At 36.8% G+C, this 25,150-nt stretch overlaps 1 protein-coding gene and 1 long non-coding RNA gene across 2 annotated transcripts in view; one reads left to right on the top strand and one right to left on the bottom strand.

Annotated features, from left to right (window-relative positions):
* The window catches only part of LOC128885969 (ly6/PLAUR domain-containing protein 6-like), a 129,813-nt gene that overhangs the window by 75,167 nt on the left and 29,496 nt on the right, over positions 1 to 25,150 (top strand). The window lies entirely within an intron of this gene.
* On the bottom strand, positions 4,599 to 6,297 carry LOC128885973 (uncharacterized). The gene is made up of 3 exons (XR_008459708.1): positions 5,964 to 6,297; positions 5,143 to 5,511; positions 4,599 to 5,039 (listed from the first exon to the last, which is right to left on the bottom strand). It is a non-coding gene; the product is annotated as an uncharacterized LOC128885973 (long non-coding RNA).

The raw sequence follows: 25,150 nt of genomic DNA, 5'->3' as shown, positions 1-25,150 counted from the left end.
AGAACAAGAATGTACATTTATATTTACTCTTATAGTTACTTTAAGAGGAAGTTGGATAATTAGAATCAGTCTACGTATTTCCTGAGAGTGTTGAGTGAAAGGATTCATGATGAAATCATAACTGTGATTACTTCTATTCATTAAAATTTCCAATTTGCAGTTCTCAAAAGATAGAACTTAATGCTCTTTTCAGCGGAGAGAGTTATTTTGCCTCGCGCGAATCACATATTTCAAATTCGGGTGCAATAGAGAGTAGCGCTAGCTTTCCCAAATTTCGCAATTTAAAATTCTCTTTTTCTGCAAAAGGTTTCTCTCAAACCTGCAAAAACAGAATTTATTTCATGAGAACAGTTTCGCAAAACTAACCTTTTTAAAACTAGAGAATTATAACAATCGAGGAAATCGACAAGACAATTGAGTAAACTATAATCCGTTTACATTTCCACGATTAGTAATCACGCGATGATTACACGTTATTACGCGATGATTGCGACGATTCAATGATTCACGATTACAATTACACTGCAAATTACACGCGATTCCAATCCAATTTCATTCCAATCTTATCCTGCAATTGTAATCAATTTAAAATATGCTCAACTTTCCATCCTAATAGTTTTGGCATCACTTGACGTCATTGATAAATCTTGTTCTAATGTTCTTCGCCATTTCAACAACAACAAAATTCCAAAAAATCGGCTATTTTTCAGTCGTTCAAACCAAAACAACCCCTTGAGTCACGTTGGTTTGAAAACACGTCACCCGGTACACGACGCATCAACAGCAGAGGAAGAAAGCGCGACAGCGGCCAGGGGACCGACGTGTCTCTATGTTTCCGAGGGAAACTGTGTCTCTGGGAAAGTGGAAACGATATCTTTCCGCGGCGGCAAGCCCTAATGACGTTCGAGAAAGTCAGGAACGCGATACCGGCGAACGGATGCAGCGCGATGAAAAATTGGATGATGGCTTCCACCCCTCGGTTGTGCTTGTAGCGGTGCACCAGAGACGCTTACATCGTCGTTGGCGTCGTTCGCGGAAATGCTACAGCGAAAAAGCCTTTCTCTTTCGTGGTGTCGAGACCGTGGTGTGCGCACGAGAGAGAGACACACAGGGAGAGAAGGGGCTAGGTGAAAGAACGAGACGGCTACAGCGGAATTCACGAGTGTTTCTCAGCGAGGAACGCCACGGTGAAAAGCCCCGTTGGATCTCGAGGCTTGCCAACCGCCTCATATTTTATGAGCCATCCCCTCATTCGCTGATGCTTTCACGCGTACCCGTATCGAAGTAACACGCCAAACGACCCGCCTTCACTCTGAATTTGTAATTCCGCGGATCGCGATTCTTTTCCCACGCCGACGCGCGCAGTCAATTTGTCCGGAATTGGGTATCTCTGGCTGGTTTAAGGGGAACCCTGATTGACTCGGAAGGGGAGGTTCGTTAACCCTCGAATAACGTTGAGGCCCCTTTAATTACATCCCTGCTGTGATGGAGATATAATACGGGAACACTAGGAATGGGGTCAGAGTGTTCTTGATCCTTGAGGGTGTGCTCTTTTATCTAGGGTCAAGAGGTAGATTTTTTTATATTCTTTTCCTGTTAAATAAGTTTCCTTAAAGGCACTTCAACGATAAAGGTTACTAACGACTACTATAAATTACAAACTGGAAATAACATATTTTGCTTGAGTCATTGTGGTATATATTATTAGATGTGTTAAATTTGGTCAAATAAGTTGATCTTTTTAAGAAACTGGATAACTTTTTTGCAGCCTGTAATTAATTTATATTATTAGTATTATGAATGATAATTTTTGTCTTGACAGATACCTAAATTCTATATATATATATTTTTTTTTTCATCATAACGTTTCAATATCAATACTTAATTTAATGCAATATTCACACAAATGTCACCGTGATTATCAAATGTTAACAATCTCTTGCATTTTCAATCACAGATCTTTGCTTAAAAGGGATTACTTGTAAACGTGGTAACTTGTTTAAGACTATAAAATTCTTATTCTTTGAAAATAATTTTTCATTAGCACTATTTGTTAATAACCACTATAATTTAATAATTACTTCTTGAAATCGCAAGTTTTTCTATTGGATGCTGTATAATTTGTTAAATATTGTGGCAGAGAATTTGTAGACGACGAATATCATATTTGCCGAAGGAAACCTTACTTTATAAAATTCATATAAAATGCCTCGTATAATAAAGTACAAACAGCATGGAGTGTTTCTTCGATCTGAAAAAGTTGATAAAGTATAATAAAATTTCTCTGTGCGAGACTTCGTTTGGGAGATAATTAATTTTGAACGTGTTTGATGTGCGCTTGAAACTGGCTAACGCGTCCGACCAATGGCTGACCTTTCTACTTCTACTATCCGCTCTAGTTGATTTTAATCTGATTAAAAGATTACGAGTCGATGCGATACGTGATACGTGATAAGTCGGCGTAAAACAGATAACACCACACCACCGTTCATATTCACCAGCACAAACATGAGTTGAAAAGGCCTATAATGGTCAGACACGTTACCAAATCATATTCTATCGTACGTGTATTCCAACAATTTCTGAAAGCAATGTTTTAAGATACGAATTCACGAGTAAAAAAATTTCATTGTACGTTTTACAATTATTTTTAGTCGTGGTATCGTCCCACATCCTGCAGAACCCACCCCATCACATTGTACCCGACGCAGCCTGCTTTAAAATTTAACGTAGTACGTGGCGTCATGAAATGCTTGCCGAGAAATGAAGTTTTGAGACGAAATCTCGCTTACCACTACTTTTAGGGAAAAATACACAAAAGCAATTTTCATAGAAAATTTTGTTGGTATCAATAGTAATCAACATAATGATAAATATCGATGAAATCCTTTTTCTCTTTGAAACGGTGGTTCCAAAACTTTTTCGTTGGTGTCTTCTGAAACTAAAAAACTATGTAGCTGCTCCAATAATATACAATCGTCCTGTTAAAAGAATAAAATTTCAATTTTAAGAAATGAAATATCATGTACAAGTATAACAATCAAATTAAGATCCTGGACATAATTCATAATATTTCTTTAAAAAACAAGTAACTGCATAGGAAATCAAATAATAATACCAACATGAAAAAACATACTAGTTCAAGACTATTACTTTTTATCACAAAGGTATCACAAGTTTCTTAAGAAAAACACATAAATATATTAATTAAATATTTGAATAATTAAATAAAATAATTTATTCAAAGAGAATATTGACTGTAGCTATCAGTATTATTTCCAATCGCGTCTAAATGCGCAGGACGTGTCCAAACATTGTATCTTCTACCTCGATAAAGCATCGACGAAAACGACTGTAGGTAAATCGGGGTGCCCTTAGGAACGGTTTAATCGTCGCGAGTTGTTTATGGAAATCATGCTTCTCGCGTTGGCTCCATATCCTGGAGGATTTTCCAGCGCGTTAATGCCGTATTTACGAGAAAGATCACTTATGGAAATTTTGTGTAGTGTCTGTGCATTCGACAAAGTACTGCTCCTGGTGTGTTTGAATCTCGCGCACAACGCTTGAATAATAAATCAAAGCGAAGTGGCCACGTAACTGCGCGTTACGTCTACACGGATCCTATATCCGTCTAAATATTATATTCGCGCGGTGTACTGGCGCGAACTGCGCCCCGGAAATGCCGTAGTTTATAATAATTCAGGCGTGCGTTAATTTCGTATTCCGGACGAGTGTACGGCGCGAAGGACGAGACCCCTTGGGCGGATTAACTTAATACGTTATATACCGTGTTATATTAACGTGCCCGTAATATATATAATGGGAATGATTAATACCGGCTCTGGCTCGAGCGAGCCTGCAAACCGTGCCCCATATTTTACGGGACGTCCCCCATTTTGCCGATGCTTTCAGTCCCGGGGCCATATTGAAGCCGTACGCTAGACACTGCCGTTCACCGTAAATTCGCGCCACCATCGTAAATTCCCCCTAACATACATAATTTTACCCCGTGCACGTGATTGCTCGTCCCTCGTGACGCCATATATATTTTCAATTCGTACCGCGTCACTTTTAATATTAATATGTCGACTCGGCTCCCGGCCAGAAATTGAATGTTTTATGTCGATGATCGCATCCATACCGCGCGCGATTCGAACATCAATTACACCTATCGATATTCAGAACAACTCTACCTGGTCAAAATTCAAGATTAATTTAAGTGTACCGAGTAAAGGTGTCTCAACGGTGCGGTACAGATAAATCATGGCACCATGGTATCGTCCAATCTACGAGATATTTAATTTCGCTGAAGTAACAGATTGACTTCTGAAAATTCCTAGAAGGTTGAAACTTCGTTTTTTGAATAATTAGAAACTACACACACTCTATCATTCGTCGCAGTAATTATTTTTGAAATCTCATAGAAATTTACAAATCCTATCTAGATTTATTTTTATTAATACCTCACCTTCAGAGTTAATTTCTTTGAATTTTTTTTCACTCAATTGTGGACTTCTTAATATACATACTCTTAGTACACAAACGATTTGTATAATTTACTTGAATGAATTTTTACGAATATGAACATGTATTAAGAAAATCTAAGACACACTTAGATCGCATTCTCTACTACCAGATGCACTGGACTACGACGTAATTGAAATTATTGAATATTGTATAGAGAGAACTATTCCTGAACCAGATTGCAGGCCACGATCTAATGGAGATCACTTACTCGAAATTCATTATGAAATCTGTTTACGATTCTATAGCCCATAATGCAATCCAAATGGGATTGTAAGTGATCATAAACTAATTCAAATGGCTGAGCCAATCCACAAAGTGTTATGTAGATTATAGGAGAGGGGCTGTGATATAATTCCGATTACACTGTAATATAATGTAAATTGATTAATGACGAATAGGTATTCCGACATAAAAGAAAATTTAGTCATTACTATTCACTGGCTTTCATTTAAATGTAAATATCTTCGACTAATTTACTGGTCATCTTCAAACGTGAAGGAATTATAATTCACCTATAATAATAATAAATGTTTAATTATTTGTCAATTTGAAAACGACTTTCAAATTTCGTCATTCGAATATAAAGTTTACTTACCTTTACTAAACTTTACTTACCCTTCTCATTATACACTCGTATAGACAGTGTTACAGATGATTTTGTAAGAAATCATGATGCAATTCATGTTGTGTCGCCATAATCCGTAAAGATGTTTAGATTATACCCCCATAACTGATAGTGCAATTCGGATCGTTATGCCGCAGCCCATAGTAGTATTTTGATCGCAGAACTGTAGCTAAAGCTATAATCCAGATCACAGCTGGAGTGGTTCAGGTGCTTCAGATTCAGTATCATCATCAAAAGTCAAGCAGTTCAGATTGCTAGTGCAGCTATTTCAGTTGCCAGTGATTCATCGGCATGCGTCCAAAAGTCAAGCGGTTCAGATTAGTGGCGCAGTCGAATTGGTAATTCAAATCGTTACATATCTAAAAGTCAAATACATAATTACAAGCATTGTAATGAATCGTACAGTCCAGAGTATTTTTCAGATCTTGATAGCCACGGATCGCAAAGACGCTGAAATATTTACTGATTAAAATTTCTATTTTATTTTTACTTAAATCACCAGCAGATAATACGTAATTGTTTCTACGTGTCCGTAACGAACCTTAACGGTAACGAATATAAATTAATCCTAGTATATATGTAGCAATTTTCAAGTAGATTTTACTAATTATATTTTTGGAGAGTACCGAGTATAGCTGAATTTTAAAATAAATTCGTAGTAAATTTAAATCATGAACTCCCTTATGGCCAAACAACTCTATCGTCTCAAATTTGTTAATAACATTACTCTTCAATATTCAACACTAGTAATCTTTTCAAAACTGAAAATCCAATGATAAACCAGCATCGATCGGAAATATCACCGAATTACCATTAATTGAAAGGCAAGGTAAACGGGCAATTCCCATTGGTCGCACGTTCCACTCGAAAGTTATCCGCTGTATCGCCGCGCAATCGCAATCCCTTCTTCGAGCAAAAAATTACCAAGCTCCCGTGCGTAACACCGTAAAACCTGCAACGCGAATTTATGCTCGCTACGCTCGAGAAAAACGTGGAAAGGTAGCAACGACAGACCGTTGAATTAAAGTTTACAAGGGAAGTGCAAAAGTTCCAGCCGACCGCCGGCCGGTGCGTTTCAATTAAGCAACAACGAGCACCGTATTTTCTCGCGTCGATGAATTTTTATGTACGACTAGCGGCGCGTGCAAAACTCAACTGATTACCGCATTACACGGTCAGAAACGAAGAACCGAGGGGGAAAGAGGAAGAGAGAGGGTGGAAGAAGAGTCAGGAGCGGTAAATCCGTTTACGTGCCGCTCGTTTATTCTCATCGAGGGATTAAACGGTAAATTGGCCTTGGCACGCGCCAATTACTCGACCGTTGGGCACGGGCCCACCGGAAACATTGTTTTTAAACTTTCACGAGCAACCGAGGAAGGAGTGGTTGCAATCGGAACGAATTAATTTTCGATGCTCCGAAGGCAAATTCTCGGAGGACCATTAAATTCGCTATCCCCCCGCGCTTGCAAGTGGGAAGGAGAGGAGTGTTAATTAAGAAGAACCGAAACTCGATCGCTGAAAATTTACTCCTTCGCCGAATTAAACAATATCCGAACATGCCGCAGCACGCTCGTTTCTTGTTTGGTGCGGTGCTTTTTCACGTGGTTTCGATGGTTACTTGATTGGTTAAAAAATGTATTGGCACTCGTTCTTCTTCATACATATGTACATTTAGTTTTTCACATATAACATCGATACACCGTTAAATATTGTATTTAAATATTTTGTCAATATTTCTTGCGGTTTCGACATTAAGAACAAATGTAATGTAACTAATTCAATTACTCCTTATCCATGTTTCAGTTACTAACAGGTATTCTGAAAATGATGTATTAAACTTATAATGACAAAAGCATTGTATCGCAAGACCCATTTGCATCATCTTCCAAATATCTGGGAAGAATTAATAAAATTTCACCATTGTGTCCAAGAATACTTTTTTTGTTTTCTTTGAATCTCTTTTGAATGATGCAATATTATTTCTCTGCAATAATTAATACAAATAATTCTAATTAAAATTTGAAATCTTCTAATCAATCTTTCTCTAATATTAACTTTCCATACTTTCAATTTATGTAATGTTTGGAATTTCCTGCATAAACACAGTAATAATCACTAACAATAATTCTGAATAAGAGTTGAATTCTTCGAATAAATTTTCTCGAATAAAAAATCTCGCATTATTCTCAAGCTTCCCACAAAGCTTTACGTATATCTGTATTCGAAAACGGCTTGCCAATACTAAACTTTTTCCATTAGAGTACATTTAAAATGCAACGAGTTTAGTATTCGCGAATACCTTGCCAACCACAACTACACTCGTTGTTGGCAGCAATTGGATTAAGCAACGATGCAGGTATTGCGTAAGCGAAATTATGATACCTTAAAAAGAACGAAACCATCCAACAAGCCCTTTAATACCAACAACGGGTAATCATTTACACTTTACCCGTTGTTCAAGGCGCAGGGAACGATGAAATATCACTGTACGTAAAAAATGTTCGACTAAGGAATACGGGCACCACCATTCGAGATAATATGGGGCAACGGGGTTGAATTAAAGGACTAGGGACTTTAGGGGCTCGAGCTCCAGCTGGGGTGACTCCAGAGATTAATTTGAGGCAATTTGATGAATTCAGCCGCAAGCATAAACCACTACAAGCTTCTAACATCTACACTCTTGTAGTAAATGTTAGAAACCAGTAAGTGAGGAAGAGATGAGAATAACAGGCTGATAATGAGATGCAGCTTTTAAGGTGAAAACACTATAAAGGTTTATTGTAGTTATAATAGTACAACGTGATATAGCGGTTACACACAAGAGCTTCACAGGTGAAGAAACAAGCGAAGACAGAAGAAACAAATGACACATACATAATGCTTGCTGTATGCATTGATACTCTCTCAACAGTAAATAATGTATTAACTTCTTTCAATTCCCTAATGGTGAAATAGTTCTATGGATTTACTTGCGTTTAATGACAACTAATGCGATTCACATGAGGGAATTTCACGACACGAAAGTTCTGATTTCAATGATACTTCCCGTGCATGTAGATGGTACAAAAAACAATTTTTACTTCATACGAGAATTAACTCTGAAGGGGTGGAATCTGCTCTTAAAGTTTGTACGTATGTTTTTTTCATTTATTTCAGATAACTTTGTAATAGGACAGCTAGAGCGAAGCTGGAAATATAAACATTGTTCAACTTTTTATGCTCTGCCAGACTACTTACAAGAACTTTTTCACGAAGCGTCATTAATAAGCAAAATGATTTCTATATGAGTTATTATGAGTAAAATTGTATAAAGTTTCATTTGCCCATTTGATTCAAATACCTTTTGTTCAAATATTTTGTTAAAAATTTCGTTCCTTCATGCGATATGGTACAGTTCATACAAATTATGTAATTAATAAATACTATACAAACAATACAATTTATAAGTATCGTGCAAATCATACGAATTATTATAAAATTTCTTCAAGAAATATTGCATACATATTATACAAGTTATTCAAATTACACACGTTACATAAATCGAACAAAATATGCGTGTTCCGCAAAAACTATTTCTTAACGTCCAAAGCATTTCTGACTATAATGGCTTCCAATATAATTTCTCGACGATCGTTCGTTCGAACTGCACGCGGGTTTAATGCGTTCCGCAACTAATTTCCGGACGCTATTAATTTTTTTCCTCTCGACCGCGAATCGTTGCCAAGAAATGGAAAACGGGAATGCCGCCGGTTCCGCAAACGACACGCGTCTGGCCGCGTTCACTTTTTTCCGCTTGCGGACTGACGGTAACGAGAGCAAATGCGTTCTCGCGCCAGCGAGAAAGAGAAAGAAACTCCTGCTGCCCATTTGCATTCTACTGGATAATAATGTTCCCGCGTAAATGCGTCTTTTGAACGGTTGGCGTGGAGTAATTAACGTCTTCGCGAATTCACGACGCACTCTTTTCGAGTTCCTTTTGTCCATATCGAGCATGTTGCTGAAATTCAGTCTACAATGTTACGCGAAAATGAAGCACGAATGGGGCCGGGTCCATTACGTGGGCCACGCAGTCGCAAGAAAATAATATGCTTTAGAAAATATTACACCGATGAAAAAGCCGTGTGTACTATAGCGCCGTCAGGGATCGCGTAACCGTGCTTTTTGCCCGTGACAAAAAAAAAGAAAAACTAATTACACATTTCCATTTTCCTGGATACCGCGCGCTCGCATGGATGCGTTCGTTTTTCGAGCCGAAATATACGGAAATTAAAATAGCGTAATGAATTTTCCAGTGAATTTACAACGCGCACTTCCGACGCCACTTTTTGCGACGTCGAACGAATGGAGCATCAAAAATTGTCCTACGACGATAAGCGTAAACGGATTACGTTCGTGCTTCACGCTCCCGGCCGTCAAGTAACTATATCTCAGGAAATATTGCACCAATGAAAAAACCATGTGTATTCCATACAGGCGCGACACGAATTCCGTGTCCACGTAAGTAGCTTATTTACGAGCGCTTTATATCTATGGAAATGGGCGGCAAAAATCTGGAGAAATAGTAAATATATGAGAGCGGTGCGTACACGTATGCGCCGTACCTGTGGGACCTGTACATTTGCTCGGATTTCATAATCGCAGCTGCGTTTTGTGGCTACGAGAAGTCCCATGCTCGCGACAAATTGTTATTTGTATCGTGTCTCTATTACGTAATTGCGAGCGAGTATAAACATCATGGCAGGAAGTTATTTCACGAACGCGTAAAACTGTACACCCAGAAATGTATATGAATTAATATTTAATATTGTACTTTTTAATCTAGAAGTGTTTTTGCTGTAACTTCTTCAATTTTAAACATTCTTTAAAACTTTGTTCTTTTCCTTTCAAGGTTGAGGTCTCTTGAGATAATCATAGTATCGATTACTTTGGAACGTTCAAAAAATCACAGGAACGAAAAATAAAACTGAAATCGAGATTTGATATGATTTCTTTCCTTTTCTCGTGTCGTATTTTTCATTTCTCTGTGTGTTTATTATTGTTTACTGGATCCAGACAGCTGAGAAATCCGAAGTGCTTGAATTCTTTTTTATTAAAGTCCTCACTTCAGTGTACCCTCTGTAGCTAATAATAAAGAAATGCCATCTGAGCAAGCAATTAAGAAATTCTTTCTTTTTCATTCTTACTATGGTACAGGTTGTTACAAATCTTAATCCTAGCTGCTTTTTTTAATTAAATAAGTTATTGGTAAATAAAATAGAGACAAATTGCTGCGTCCTCGTGCCTCGCGAGGATGAAAAGCGTCCTTAGAAATTCTTCTGGTGCTCTCGGTTGTCATTTCTTCGATATTAGCCGCATGGGTGTACACTCGAGTAAGAATTTTAATAATAAAAAATTCAAATAACTCGGCTTTCTCATCCGTTCAGTCTCGCTAAACAACGATAAAACCATATTCGATTTCCACGTTTATATAAAAGGACTCTACCTAACCATTCCTTGCTTCAACTGGTTTTTTCACTAAATTAAATATTTCTCCTCATAAATTCTTAAATCTTAACCTTTGAATGCATAAGCGGTAATAAATAATATTTTCAACATATTTTCCACGAGATAGACAACAATTTAAAAACATATCTCGATTGGTATGGTTAACAGATTCCAAGCTTCTTTTCGAGTCATGGTATTTGAGTAGGTCCGTATTGCTTGCATTGCTGATAAGTGGAAGGTATGGTCACTTAACAACGAGTGAAGACCGAGGTAAATTGAACAGGTAGCAGTGATCATAGCTAGTACAAATGCACGTGTAAATGTTAATCCCTCTAATTGAATTGTTTCCTTAGTAATTGGACGAGTCTGGATACTTGCATGAGAACCTCACTACCTGCATTGTATTAGGTTATATAACAATTTCATTCGCGTTTTGCCGTAAGAATATTAAATACTGATAATTTTATATAGAACTTACCTAATGTTATATACATAGAATCTACCTCTTATAAATCTACCGTTAATTGACGCAGTTGTGAACATTAAAGGGACATTAAAATCTTTTTAAGGTGTTACTTAATGAAGATTTCAAATCAACTCCCTTAAACGTAAAATAAACGTAAAATCCAATAATTACACAAGCCAATACTAATAAGGGGCGAATAGTCATTTGGCACGAGTAAAGTAGAAGATGAAAGGAACAGGTAGCAGCAAGCTAGGAAGGATAGGTGGATAGAACGGTGCTGCTCTATATTGGATTGGTTGTCTCGATAATTGCACGATTCTCGATAGTTGTAGGAACTTTAGCTCCGTTTTCTTGCTATTAACGATGTTTCACTTTAGGAGTGTGTTCCATAAAAGGGAAGCGCGCATTGCAACTTGCAGCTAATTAGTTTCAGCGATAACGTTGTCTTCCTTTCATGTGCATTAAACTCGTTCAAGTATTCCGTCCTCCACCGCTACTTGATATAATTAGCTTCATAAGTGTATTCATGCATATATTGCAATTATTAATGCGGTGTCTTTGTCTTCGTCATCTGCATATTTGTTTAGTAATTATGTTAACGACTAACTATGCCTCTAGTTTGAGAATACTTGTTTCTTTTTCTTCGTAACGAACACTTACTATGCCAAAATAAATACAGTGTAAATAAACACAAAGGATACAAGAAACAAAAATTAGTAGAACAAATTTAATTTCGTGGAGAAATTTATAAACGAATAATTTTGGTTTGTGGGATATATATATAGATTATAATATGCGGACGATATCATATAAAGCATGGAATATAGACTATAAGATACAAACTATAAAATATGGACCACAGAATATAAATATAGTATGTACTATAGAATCCGAAATACAGAACATGGACGATAGGATACAGATTTTAGGATATATGCTATAACACGTGAAGTATAGTAGACATAGACTATAAGACTATATGCCAGATAGACTACAACAAATTATAGCGTATGGATGCCCTGTAAGAATTACTTTTTTCGACAACTGCCAAGACTAGCCATTTCTCCGCGTTATCCTTTCATCCACGTAAGCTGTAAATAGGAACATGACTCTAATTGGCATTTTTCGTTTTCATTCGACTGAATTTCGCCAGTGGATTCGTAATCGCCGGCCACCTTTCGTCCTTTATCGCCGGTTGTAACCGGCGTTTCATTACTTCCACGGACTTTATGCGCACCGAGTCCTGCGTGTGCCGTTTAATCGCGCGACAGAGGGGCGACGGCGCGTGGGACAGAGGGCGTACGTAATGTTAATTTCGTGGGCTGCTCGAACGACGAAAGTTCCGACTAGCATGACGGACGATGCTCTGTAATTCTACGGGGCAGCCTTTTCCCGCGTGTTTCTCGTCGAAATGGAAAGTTTAGGGAGATCCCCGACGCTCGAGTCGTCGCTCGCCGGGGTCTTCAGCTTTACGTCGGCGGTAAAAAGTGAAAAGGCGGATGCGAAAAAAGTCCCTGGCGAGATAAGCTTTTGACTTTTTTATCTGGCTGCTTTTTACGACCGCCGGATAGGCTCGTTTGTATTATTCAGCCTGGAGAAGTTCATTTTTTTGTTTCGGGGAACGGTAGCGAAGAAGTGCCGTTGGTTCCGCAGTGTCTTGGCACGATGAATAGGTCTAAAATTTGCGTTAGTATGGAAGAAGGTTGTTAAGGTTGTTGTTAGGTTCTACTTACATTTGGATGTACTCTCTAGGTGGACATTGCCAAGAGGAAGCCATCTTGGGCGCGTGAAAATCATAGATATATTCAACAATTTTTTGTTTGGAAAACAGTTGAATTAACCCTTTGCTGTCCTGTATCGAGTGAGACTCGACAAAACTGTACTGAGATCAGGAAATCTTGAGCGCAAAAGATTAATAGAATATCAGTTTTCTGGGATTCTTGTTAAAGATATAATTGAATAAATTTGCATCACTGCAAATATTTCAAAAATACATGTCTTTTTGAAGGTTTTCATTCACCTGGCCGAAAAAGCAATTCAAAATATAGTGCATTTTCGTCATCAATTTGAAACACATTTTTATTTTCCTTCTATTAAAAGAGAAAATAGAAAAAGTTTATTTAACAGGTTTCATGTAGAATTTAATTGTTTTAAGTTTTATTTTCCATTTCAGTATTTCTAAATAAAACTTTAAAGTGATTAAAACACCCAAGAAACATTGGCACAGCTTTTATGTGTGGTGGAAGTCAAATACGTTTCGGACACGTGATGCGTGTGTGTTGCGAAAGATTTACGAGTCGTATTTATTCCACACTCTACGAATTTTCTGCCATTATAAAACGGTCTAATCAAACTGGTAGCAGAGATACTGAAAAACGTAACAGACGGAGGACCGTAGCGTATGAAGAAAATGCAATTTGCGTTGTACCTGCGGTCACTCTTGAGCCGCATATCCAAAGGATATGAGGCAAAGAATTACGCAACATGTGCTTCAATTACGTAGCAGAGAATGCAAATATATGTATAAACCTCTTATAACGAGGCCAAATGATTCCCTCGATACTAGTATTTACTGATTATTTAACCTTACCACATTACCTTAATAATTAATTTCACGTAAAATGAGGAAAGGATTCAATCTACGCGAAAAAGATATGCATTACTATTTTAAAAAGTAATACATACATATACCGTTGCATTTACGAAAAAAAATGCGGTGCTATAAATATAGCACCACTCTTTGAATCATTCGTCTCCTTGATTTGACATTTTTCTCTAACAGCACCAGTAATGGAGTTATGATTTGTTACACTTACTTGGTCCACTCTATCGATATATCATATTGTTAGCAGACAGTGAGAAGTAAGGGCACGAACCAATATTTCAAACCGTGTACTCTACGAGCCATTTTCGACACAGAGAGGGGATGAGGCAGGTAGCTTCTAAATTTAATATTTTTGATACACTATATTCTTGAATTACCTGACAAAAAATTTTTGTTTATGAGACTTTTATATAAAATAAAGTTATATCTAAGACATTAAAAATAATATTACAAAAATAGTTTAAATAGAGAAAATAACTTCATATTTACTGGGATGATACATAAGGAAATAATTAAAATACAAATTTGAAAATAAGCAACTGATTAAAAAAATTGCGTATATTTTCCATTTAAAACTTTCGAAGATTTTGGGGTACGTGTTAATGTTAAAGTTAAGGTCTCAAGGGGTACTAATAGCTCATCAGAGGGATAATAATTATTAATATCAATATAATTATAAATATTAATGAACTGTTAGAGCGGCAGCTATAGGGGTTCTCAACAAAATATTTTTTTAGTTCTTATTATTTGTTAAAGTTTACGTCTTGCCACGAAGGTTCTAGAGTAACTGTCATGAGATTCCTCATACTCCTCTTACGAAAAGGCATTCTACCTTTCCCATTCAGTGGCCAGATGCTTTAGGAACACGACCTCATTCTTTTGCAGTGCGATATCGAATTGCCTACCATCCTTTCTAACACGTAGGATCCCTGAAGGCTATCATCTGACAACCAATAATTACACGAATACGTCTCCAGTCATCCTTTAGCGCACATCCACGAAAGCGCATAACTTACATCAAGGATTTATTCAGCCCTTAATCGAGCTTTAAACCTTCACGTGATGAAATGGAGTTAAGCTATTGTATATGCCTTCAAAACGTCATCAGTATGTGTTGAGTTCATTTTTTTAAATTGATCCTTTCCCATTATTTTCGTTGTTAAATAAGAAACATCATTTCGTGAAATACAAAATTTGTTTTCAAATATCTGTGATTATCCAGTTTTGTGAGGTATCTACAGAATCTTCGTATACATAGGTATTCAGTTGAAGAAAATGTTTTGTTTTTTTTTTTTTTATTTTGAGAATACACTGTAATCATTTAATTATACCAGTGGTATTTTTTGGCAGTGCTCATTCGTAAAATCGAATAATGTTAACGACGTTATGAGACAGGTTTTTGTTCGTTTAAATACCCAATGAAACATAATGGAAAGAAAAGAATTCATCGTACAGTTTTTTTTTCTACAAGAAACTCTTTTTTTTAAGCCATTATATGGTCGCTTAAACCAGCCGCTAATTGCGAGTTTTATCGCCGAGTATCTCGTAAATTATTATGCATACGAGAGACGATCCGGGAGATAAATCTTTGTCCATCCGCGAAGTCAAGAGGAAATCGGCGCGTAACTTGTCACGTGGCCTACCTCGTGAGAACGGTAGTCGCCTGAAAATTAGATCAGAAGCAATTTCTCGGGCTCTGAACTCGCTCAAGGAACTTCCTGGACTTTGAACTTGCCGGACCCTTCCTAATTTAACGAACTTTAGAAGTTTCGAAGTTTGGAGAGCCAACGAAAGTGTCGATACTGTTATTCATTAAAGTGCTGTTTGCGAGACGGTGGACCGCAGTCTGGCGGTATATGGCCGGGCCAGAATTTCAGCGCTTTAACGACGGAAATGGGAGTTTTCTGGCGCGGATAAATTCGTCGTTATCTTAACGACATCGTCGGGCTATCGAGGAACTTGGTCGCTACGGAATTGAAGGCGTGGCTGAGGTCGAAACCCTTGGCTGGATTCGGCTAAATACAACGGCGGGCGGTTCTGTCAGAAAATAATTAGTGACGAAGATTAAAATGAATCGTCGTGGCCCGGTGGCCGGCGGATTAATTGGACGAATTATCCCAGGATAAAGAGGATTAAAAAATTTCCCTTAATTGCGTGCGGATACGAAGATGAAACTTTGAAGGCGAACAATTAAACAGTAATTAAGTGAACGCAGGCCTGCGCCTCTGGAAATTTCAGCGAGAGAGGTTCGCGGAATTTTGCTTCGTCGTTATAGAAACAGACGAATCGAAACTTTACGCGTTCGCAGATAGTACAAGGGACCATACCCAGTACTCGAACACACTTCGAAATATATCATCTTTTACTTCAACTTTGGCAAATAAATGTTAACATGTTACACAAAGGAGCCTAGTAACTGGATTTAATATTTTTTAGAAGCTGAACAAGCTAAACAAATAATAATACTTGAACAATGTATATTATAAAGGATAAAGGTTTGGTAAATGGCAAGCAATCAGAATTTTAAAATGTATACGAGTTTAATTTGAATTAAATCATACAATAATTGTTGTGTGGAATGACGCTTGTACGAAGACATTTCTACAATTTATATTTGTCGCAAATATTATCAAATAATACCAGTATAACGAAATTGTTCAAGTACTGGTCCAATTTGTTAGCGGTGTTCAAATACTCGGTAATTTACTTTAGTTTCCGTACGGATTTTTAGCGTAATTGTCCGCTGGCGCATTGTTGTTATTAATTGGACGTGCAATTCGGGTGCTTCAGGATTTGTTGAGGGAAGGAATTCCACGCGTTACGAGTACGGCGATGTACTTCGAAACGTATAAACGAGAGAACGACGAGAACGACGAGATGGAATCGACTAACGAATAATAGAGAGGAAAGATTGCAAATCCAACAAGTGTTTGTAAGAGAGTAAAAAATAAGTCTTTTGAATTAAGCAGGAAATGAAATGATGCGGTACTTTTATTTTTCTCGGTGATTTTTACTGAATCCTGCTGGAAAATGTGAAGTTTATATCTATCTTTACTGATACGAAACTTTGTCATACACGTATATCTTTCTATCGAAAATTTTACTTCTTGAAACTATAAGAAAATATAAAGAAAATAACTAACTTTGTTCTGTCTTCGTACTAAACAATGCATCACTGTATTGAAATAATAATTTTCTAGCGATATTACGATGATAGATATTAATTACTATTGAATGCCAACGTGTGCATTCGGTTTCTCAACAACCTATCTGTAATTTCATGTTTCATATGCTAAAGATAACAATTATAATTTCCAATCTGCGTCGAAGCAGAATGACTCGTTACACAAATGTAAACCCGCACGCAGTAATAATTAGTTTGTTCGAGAGTGAAAAATCAGCTCATCAAACTCCTAGCTTGTTATCCGCTGGTAAAGCAACAGTAAATAACATCATTAACCCTACGCCTCTGGCGCCCTGTCTGATGCACCGATGCATTTTTGCTTTTGCGCATATTACTTGAAGAGGATGAGTTACTCTGTGAACAACAGAGCTGAAATTCTGGCTCTCGTATTTTTCAGCCTCCATGAAAAACCTCGTCTTGCGAGAACGACGTCCTCAAACGCTTTTCAGATTTCTTTTTAAATCTATAAAATCGTGGCACGGTTCCCTCGAAATTGGATCTCAATTTTCCAAGATTCCGATCTTGAATCTACGGAATCGCGCGTGACTACCTTTAAATGGGATCCGATATTCCCAACATTCCAACCTCCTTTTTGAATCTATGAAGACGTGACTGGTCCTTCTAAATTGGATCTGAAATTCCGTTTACAAGCTACCGCACTACCTCGCACACTTTAATAGATATTCTATATCCGAACGTCACCTCGTCATAGACTTGGTCGCGAAACGATTCATCGACCGTAACATGGGAATATTTTGCTCCTCGTGGAAAATTTATGTACCAATCCTGTTATGAGTTGGTTAGGATATTCGAGGCTTTTGGTTCTTCATGGTTGATATTAGCTGTACTTCGTTTCGTTCCATTGCCGCTAGATCAATGTGTTGTTTATAACCTTGAAGAAGCTAACTACAAAACGTCATGTTCCAAGTTCATATATTATGGTGAACTAAAAGTTCGTGCGTTTTTTACGTTTTAGTTTGTGCAATTTTTTGAAGTCATTAAAATTACTTTATATGCAGGTTAATAACGTTATTATTATTTCGAAGTAATCTTTCTAAGACTATTTTTTCTGAGTCTATCCAATATTGTCGGGAAACATGTTACACTTAATGAAAACTGCTTTAATATGTTGTAATAAATTGTAATAATTGTTGTAATAAATTTTAAAGTACACCGAGGATAACTCTCGTTTAGCCCTCGCATATTCGAATAACGTCGAGAAACACCTCGCAGATCGTCAGGCAACGTCTTCGCAGGCGTTACCACATGCTGACACTGAGGTTTTGAGTGGAGCCACTGAACAGCTTTTCTCTTAAGCTTCATGAAACACATCCTCTTCCTCTGCTCCTCGTTAAGTCTACAGACAGCTTAAAGCAGTCTTAATTGCGTCTCCTCAGTTATCATACCTATTCTACATATAATCATTCCGATACGTAGTCACTGCTCGCAAACGATATTAATAAGAATCACGGTTCAGAATAAGTATCCATCGAACACAGTAATCGTGAGAAATTTTTACATATCGTTATATCTGTTAGCTGGAATAACTAAAAATTAATTTCTGACAATAGTTGCATTGATTATTAACAATATTTGTTCGAGCAATGACCGAGAATATGACTTTGCTGTAATGTTTTTTGCTGAGATATTGGACCACATAAGTTATGTTCCGCTAGATCGCTGAAATATCACACTGTGCGTCGTAAATATCTCTCATCCCTTAACCCTTTATAGGGCAGAACTCCCTGGGCATTCCTTTTCACTTTTTTTTGTAAAAACAAAGTATGAGCATAGAAACTTAAAAGTACAAAATTCCCGTCTTTTCCTTAGTGATAATAGCTAGTACCAGTGACCTATAAAGGGTTAACTTCTGTACTCTGTTACATAAAGTCCAAAGTCGTTTGTCATGCAGTCTCTTCCTTGGTTTGCTGTCTCTATTCCGTCACTTGACATCGTCGATTGTGCTCCTTGTCGTGATCTATTCAATTCCCATTGCGGTGACATGCGTTTTACCATCGTTTTACCTTCTACCCTCTTTTTGATGTCTTCCGTTGATGTTCCAAGTGCTCTTCTGTCGAGCATCTCTAACGACACGTTAATTTCCAGTGCTGTCAGAGGTGCACCACCTTCAACATTTTTATGCTCAGTTTCTTATTCCTCGAGTAGGTAGTACTACATGCATTCATGTTCCTTAAGCATTTTCAATTCAAGTTATCGACTCACCTGTTCGTCTTTGTTAAGTGCTGATAATTGAGTAATTTAACAAGAAGTTCGTGCCACAGGCATAACTTTAAATTCTTACAATGTCCACTATTTTTATCTGCGGTCTTAACCGCCTGTTTCTCTACTTCGCACGTTCGCCTACCGTAACCATATTCTACACGTGCTGTTACGGTGATCCCTACTGAGCCCTGAATTTATGTAGGGATCATGGGTCACTGACAAGTTTAGCAAAAAGAGAACTCTTTCTAACAATACAATATGCAATAAAACGGAAACTGTAACGCGCTAAACTTTAACTTTAAATCTATCTTTATCTACGTCTCCAAAACGCTGATCCTAAAAATTCTTTGTTCTTGATGCAAACTGTTTTTCTTTTTCTCCACATTTGAAGGCATATATCGTTGCACACTTCTTCCACACGAAACCTCAACGTGCTTGGCATGTACTATAATAGTATTACATATTTATATGGACTTTATTAATGGAGGGAAACTTTGGAAGCTGTTGTAGATAAAAATAAAAAAACTTCTATTGCATATTTTCTGTTTCCTACGGTGCGAACGTTCATACTTTTGTAATATCTCAAAGTATACAAATAAAATGTATAGAAACATGAAATACAGGAACATATACAGCAATTTAATGAAATAATAATTAGTGCGAAACAATATACAATGATAATGGAACCTTTACCATTTACTTGTTGTAATTTAAGTTATAATACCTTAGAAGCATATTTTCTATATTCACTAATGTAGATTTTACATTTATAATTGTTATGAGAATCTTATACCTCACATTTGTCAATAAAAGCGATACTTTTTGATTTCTATAAATCGCTTTATTTCAGGACGTTTTAAATTGTATTAATTTTGGCTACGAATTCGTGAAAACTCATCCGTTCCATGTGAAGCGACGCGAAGCAGTTATTTGGCGCAATTGTCATCGTTTACACAAAACGCTGTGTCAAGCTTTGTCACTCTGGACTCAATGTGCGCTTAGCCCGAGGGTCGTTCAATTCCAAATCGCTGTATTATTTGAATGAAATCTACTAACCGAAACGGTAGCTCTCGAGCCATTACAATATTGTCATTTGTACCCCTGAAACATTTTACTATCCCACTCTCGGTCATCGACATTTTTGCCGTAATAAACAGATGTGTAAATACCAATCTTATAAAATAATTCTCTGGATAGCGTTTCTATCATAGCTGTTAAAAATACATATAACTAAAAATAATATTTGGAACTGTTTTCCTTCTCCTCTATGACTATTGAAGAAAATCTAAGTTTAACGACATATATGACGTCTTCAAATAACTTATGAAACAAAATCATTTATATGAAATGAAAAGCAACTTCAAATATATTACCACAAAACAGTCAGTATCATAAATATTCGTACCCTCTTTGACTATCGAAGAAATTTATTCAAGTTAAACGGTTTATTTGATGTTCACAAATAACCCTAACATAAATCAATAAATAATTTTTACAAAATTCATGCAAAAATATTTGAATAACTTCCTGAATGGTATTATAAAAAAATTCCTAAATTAGAAACAATTCATAACCATCTTCGTTCTACCAGGGAGATGGCAATAGAGTGCTGAGACGTTTCACCAACTAGTAAATCAATCGCAACGATCGGATGCGAATCAAAATCGCGCAAACAATAATGTGCTCGATCTGAATTCCAAACAAGCCCCGGTTATCCCGTATCCTGTGCTTGTAACAATAAATCCCGCAGAAAAACGGATATCTCCCTACGGCGCGAGCAGGGAATCGCGGTTACTCCGCGAGATGAAATTGAAAAGCAAGACGACACGGAGCGGTTCTCGTAAATATCGGCGAACGCGAATGGCGTAAATTTCCCGCATGTAACACGGAAATATCTGCGCACGCGACACGACTGGCACGCGTCGCAACGCTGTAACCTCCTCGGTCATGAATTTTTTCCTTTCGATAAAAAAGGTATTCTTCGCGCGTCCCAGGGTTCTTTGGAGTCCGATAAATGTAATTGAATTAAAGAATTACGATGCACGCGTTCATTCGCACAAATTACAATGGCATATATACATATTCTATACACATACATATATGTATATACAATAAATATATACAGTGTCCCAAGTAACTCTTGCGTCTTAAATATTTCACGTGTTTTTTGTGATAGAGATAATATTTCCGGAGATTTCACGGTTACTGGGTCTTTTTAAAATAGGATGGGGTATTTTCATTATTCAGATATATATAATATGTTGACTTTTGGAGTACGATTTTGTAAAAATAACGTCTTACAAGGTCATCTGAAGGTCAACACGTTGGCATTCACTTGAACTAATTTTCATTCAGGCAATTTAAATCTGTCCATCTTTTTAATAGTTTCGCCATAAAGAAACTAAACACATTTATTTTTTAACTGAAATAATTTTCGATGATTTTCAAAAATTCGAAAAATCGTTTAACGTACGTTCAAATATCGCTGAAGACTAGAACTTACGAAAATTTCGTTAAAATTTGAGATGTTCCAAAAAATGTCCAATTTCGCGAGGAACAACCCAAGTGCTAAAAGGTGAATTTCCATCGACTGTATCGGCTCTAACAATAAGATAGAGAATTAATATCGATTCGCCAACGTGCACGCCATTTTTCGATAACGTCCGTTTTTGATTCCCCTTTCGGAAAAGCCTGTGCAATAAACTTTAACGTTCTCACGAATGCCGAAAGACGATAGCCGCCGAAAAATCCCATTTCAGAATCGCTGTAATAACGAAATTCCGTCCAGTCGATTTGAAGTTGTCCCTGGCCAGCGAACGGGCCGCGGTATAGAAATAACGTTTAACCGGGCAAATCTAACGACTGTTCTGTTCCGTACACCGAGAACAAGCCGAGAGGCACGTTTTAGAATTGAGTTACCCTGACCATTGGGAAGCAATGAAGCATCGAGCAACCCGTTCCGAGTTTGCGCCAGCTTTTCTGGGCCGTTGCTCTCCGGGCGTTTCCAAGGTTGCGCAAAGGGCCTCCAACGTGATGCCAGATATCAACTTTTTCCCAACAGTTTTCACGTTGTCCGGGCGTTGAGTGCCGGGAACGATTTGAAACTGAACATGGGTGGTGTAAAAATTAAATCCGACGTCCGTCCGAGCGAAATTGCGCGCTTTTTCAGACAGTGGAAAGTGTTGAACAGATTACAAAGGACGGGAGGTGTGGAAAAAAGGGAGACATCAAATAAAATGAATAAACCATAGGTGTATGTGGTCGCGTGTGATAAATAAATTGCGAATTTTATTCTACGATTATATGAAGAATACAATGGATTCACTAAAACGTTCATGACGATCAAATAATCCAAAAATTGACATCGAATTAGATAAGTTAAAAAGAAACATTTACGATAATGTACCAATCCAAAGTGAGTGAAATTGGTAATAAATATAAAAATTATGTCTCCCTAAACAATGAACAGGGTGGGTGTGTAACAATAACAAAGAAACAAGAACCGATCTACAAAATTGCTAATGGTATTTCAATTGTCACGTGTGACGATTACGCAATCTTACAGGCCTTACGATAGATGAAAACCTCAGAAGGCAATTTTCTTCGTTATATTTACTGATTCTAAATCAGTTCTGCTAGGTATGAAAGATCTTACAACCACTCCAAAAAGAATACGTATTTTTTCATTTGGCATTTTTCTATAAAGGCACTGACAAGGAGTTATGACTTGTCACGTGCATTTGGTCTACCCTGTATAACAGTTTAAAACAGTTATTTTTTTAACCTTTCAAACCCTAAACAAAAGTAGCCAAAATTGAAACGTCAACGCTGAAATTGCGTCATGCTTCCAAGTAAACAGGATATATATTTTAAAATTACATATTTTTATATAACATTCGCGTATTCATCCTAAGAAATTTGAATTTAATACAATTAGCAAAAATTGAAACGTCAGCGTTGAAACTATATCCAACGATAAGTTAATGTAAAAAGGATATATATTTATTAATGACGTATTTTTACATAACGTCCTAAGAATTTAAACCCATACAATTTAACCAACAAAATTACAATAGGCACAGCTAAAGTTCGAAATGTCATAGCGAACACCATTCACCCTTATTAATGTTTGTAATTTTCCTTCTCTTTGTGCGACGGTTTGTTTTCGAACTAATTAATCAGGAAACCATTCGGAAAGTGTGCGGAAGTTCCAGTAAAACGAACAAATCATAAAACTGTTGCCACAGAGTTGCTAGAACTGCTCCCTCGTTCGCCAAGAATACGTTCGCGCTTAATGGCAAAAATGACTGCTTTAGGTGCTTTTCCGAAGAGTGCAATTGTTATGGAACACGTATGTTTGGGAAGTAAATTGTTACGGGAGAGTGAAAGAGTACAATAGTCACGAAACACGTATAGATCCCAATACCCACGTACGTGTACATGTATCCATGTGTGCAGTAGGTCATTGTATAACGCGAAAAATACGTTACGTGACACAGGAAACTATGTTACATAAGATTCGTAACTCGTAGAAAATGTGAAAATACGTTGCTCGGTATAGTAGAAGACATAGTTAGGTTACGCTGGCGAAGAAATGCAGCAACGAATTGTAGAAGAAATAACTACCTACGACACTCTTATAGTCACATTAAAATATTGCGAATTTCTGTTATAAAAGGATAAAATCATTTTACAAATTCAAACTTTTCTTTGGTTTATAATTGTGTAGTAACATTAATTTGCATTTCTTTCCTGTGTGACTAAACAGTGTATATGTATACTTCAAGTAGAATAGCACCTCGCTTGGTTTCAGACCATTAATTATGAATGGTTATTGTGTGCAGCTAGCGATGGATTAGGTTGAACTTTAATTACTCGTTTCATTGTTCAGTTTTAGATCCAAATACGCTTTTGTATCGTATTTAATATTTATACTTATTTTTCGTTTGTTACTTTATGAATCTTTAGCAAACTTAGATTTAAATGTTCAATATGAAATATGAAATATGAAACATGAAAAATGAAATATGAGTTTTAAAGCATGGTTCATCCTTGCGCGTGTAGCACTTTTATATATAATCGGGCTCAAATATACATCTTTTGAAATACTTTGTACTGTGGCAGAATAGCTGAAGCAGTTTCTACCATTACGTGTAAACGCATTCTTGACAACGCAGAAGTTTCCGCTCTCCTACAGCAACAGTTTTATGATTTGTTCCTGTAGTTAGACGTTCCATAAACTTTTCGAGCGATTTTCTGAATTACTTCACAAGCCATCCATCATACCAAGAAGACAAGAACGTCACACACTAGATGAGTTTTACTCGCTTCGACGTTCCAAACTTTCCGTGTGCTTATTAAAACTTTCCTATGGCCACGTCGATTAAAGAATAACTGTTTCCTGCTTCCTTTGGGTGGACAGATACTTGTAATATGAAACTTTCTTCTATCGAGAGACAGGGATAATAGACATTTTCGAAAGCTGTTATCGATGCTATAAAATCGATATTAACCCTCAGTGCGAAAAAAACTTATAATATCGTTTACTACGATGTGATTTACCGAATGAGAAAGTAGTATGGGTAAATGTAGGACGTTCGATACAGTTAATAAAATCTTACAAAGTATAATTGTACGTGTAAAAATACATAAATTATATAGAATATAAAACTTAAATATAAAAACCTTGGCTTCCTAGAAAATCAGCCATAAGGACTTTCTGAGAATGCCTGCGATTGAGTGTGATTTAACTGCATGTCTGATCATTATTCATTGTTTCTACTTGAATTTATTTCTATATACGTATATCCGTTGACTATGGTATTATGAAGAGTTTGGAAAATACGCAAATAATGAGATATTGTTTTTCGATACAATACAAATAATACGGAATGTATCCAATTATTTAAATTTAAATAAAAATAATATAATTACAATGAAACAGTGTCTGCAATTCAGTGTGATTTACATGACACGTCTGACCATTAGTGATTGTTTCTACTTCAATGTATTTCTATATACGTATATCCGTTGACT

Source organism: Hylaeus anthracinus, unplaced genomic scaffold (genome assembly GCF_026225885.1).
Source record: "Hylaeus anthracinus isolate JK02 unplaced genomic scaffold, UHH_iyHylAnth1.0_haploid 11982, whole genome shotgun sequence".
Lineage (NCBI taxonomy): Eukaryota > Metazoa > Arthropoda > Insecta > Hymenoptera > Colletidae > Hylaeus > Hylaeus anthracinus.
The sequence above is the reverse complement of the archived record's forward strand: the minus strand, read 5'-3'. Positions and strand labels throughout refer to the sequence as shown.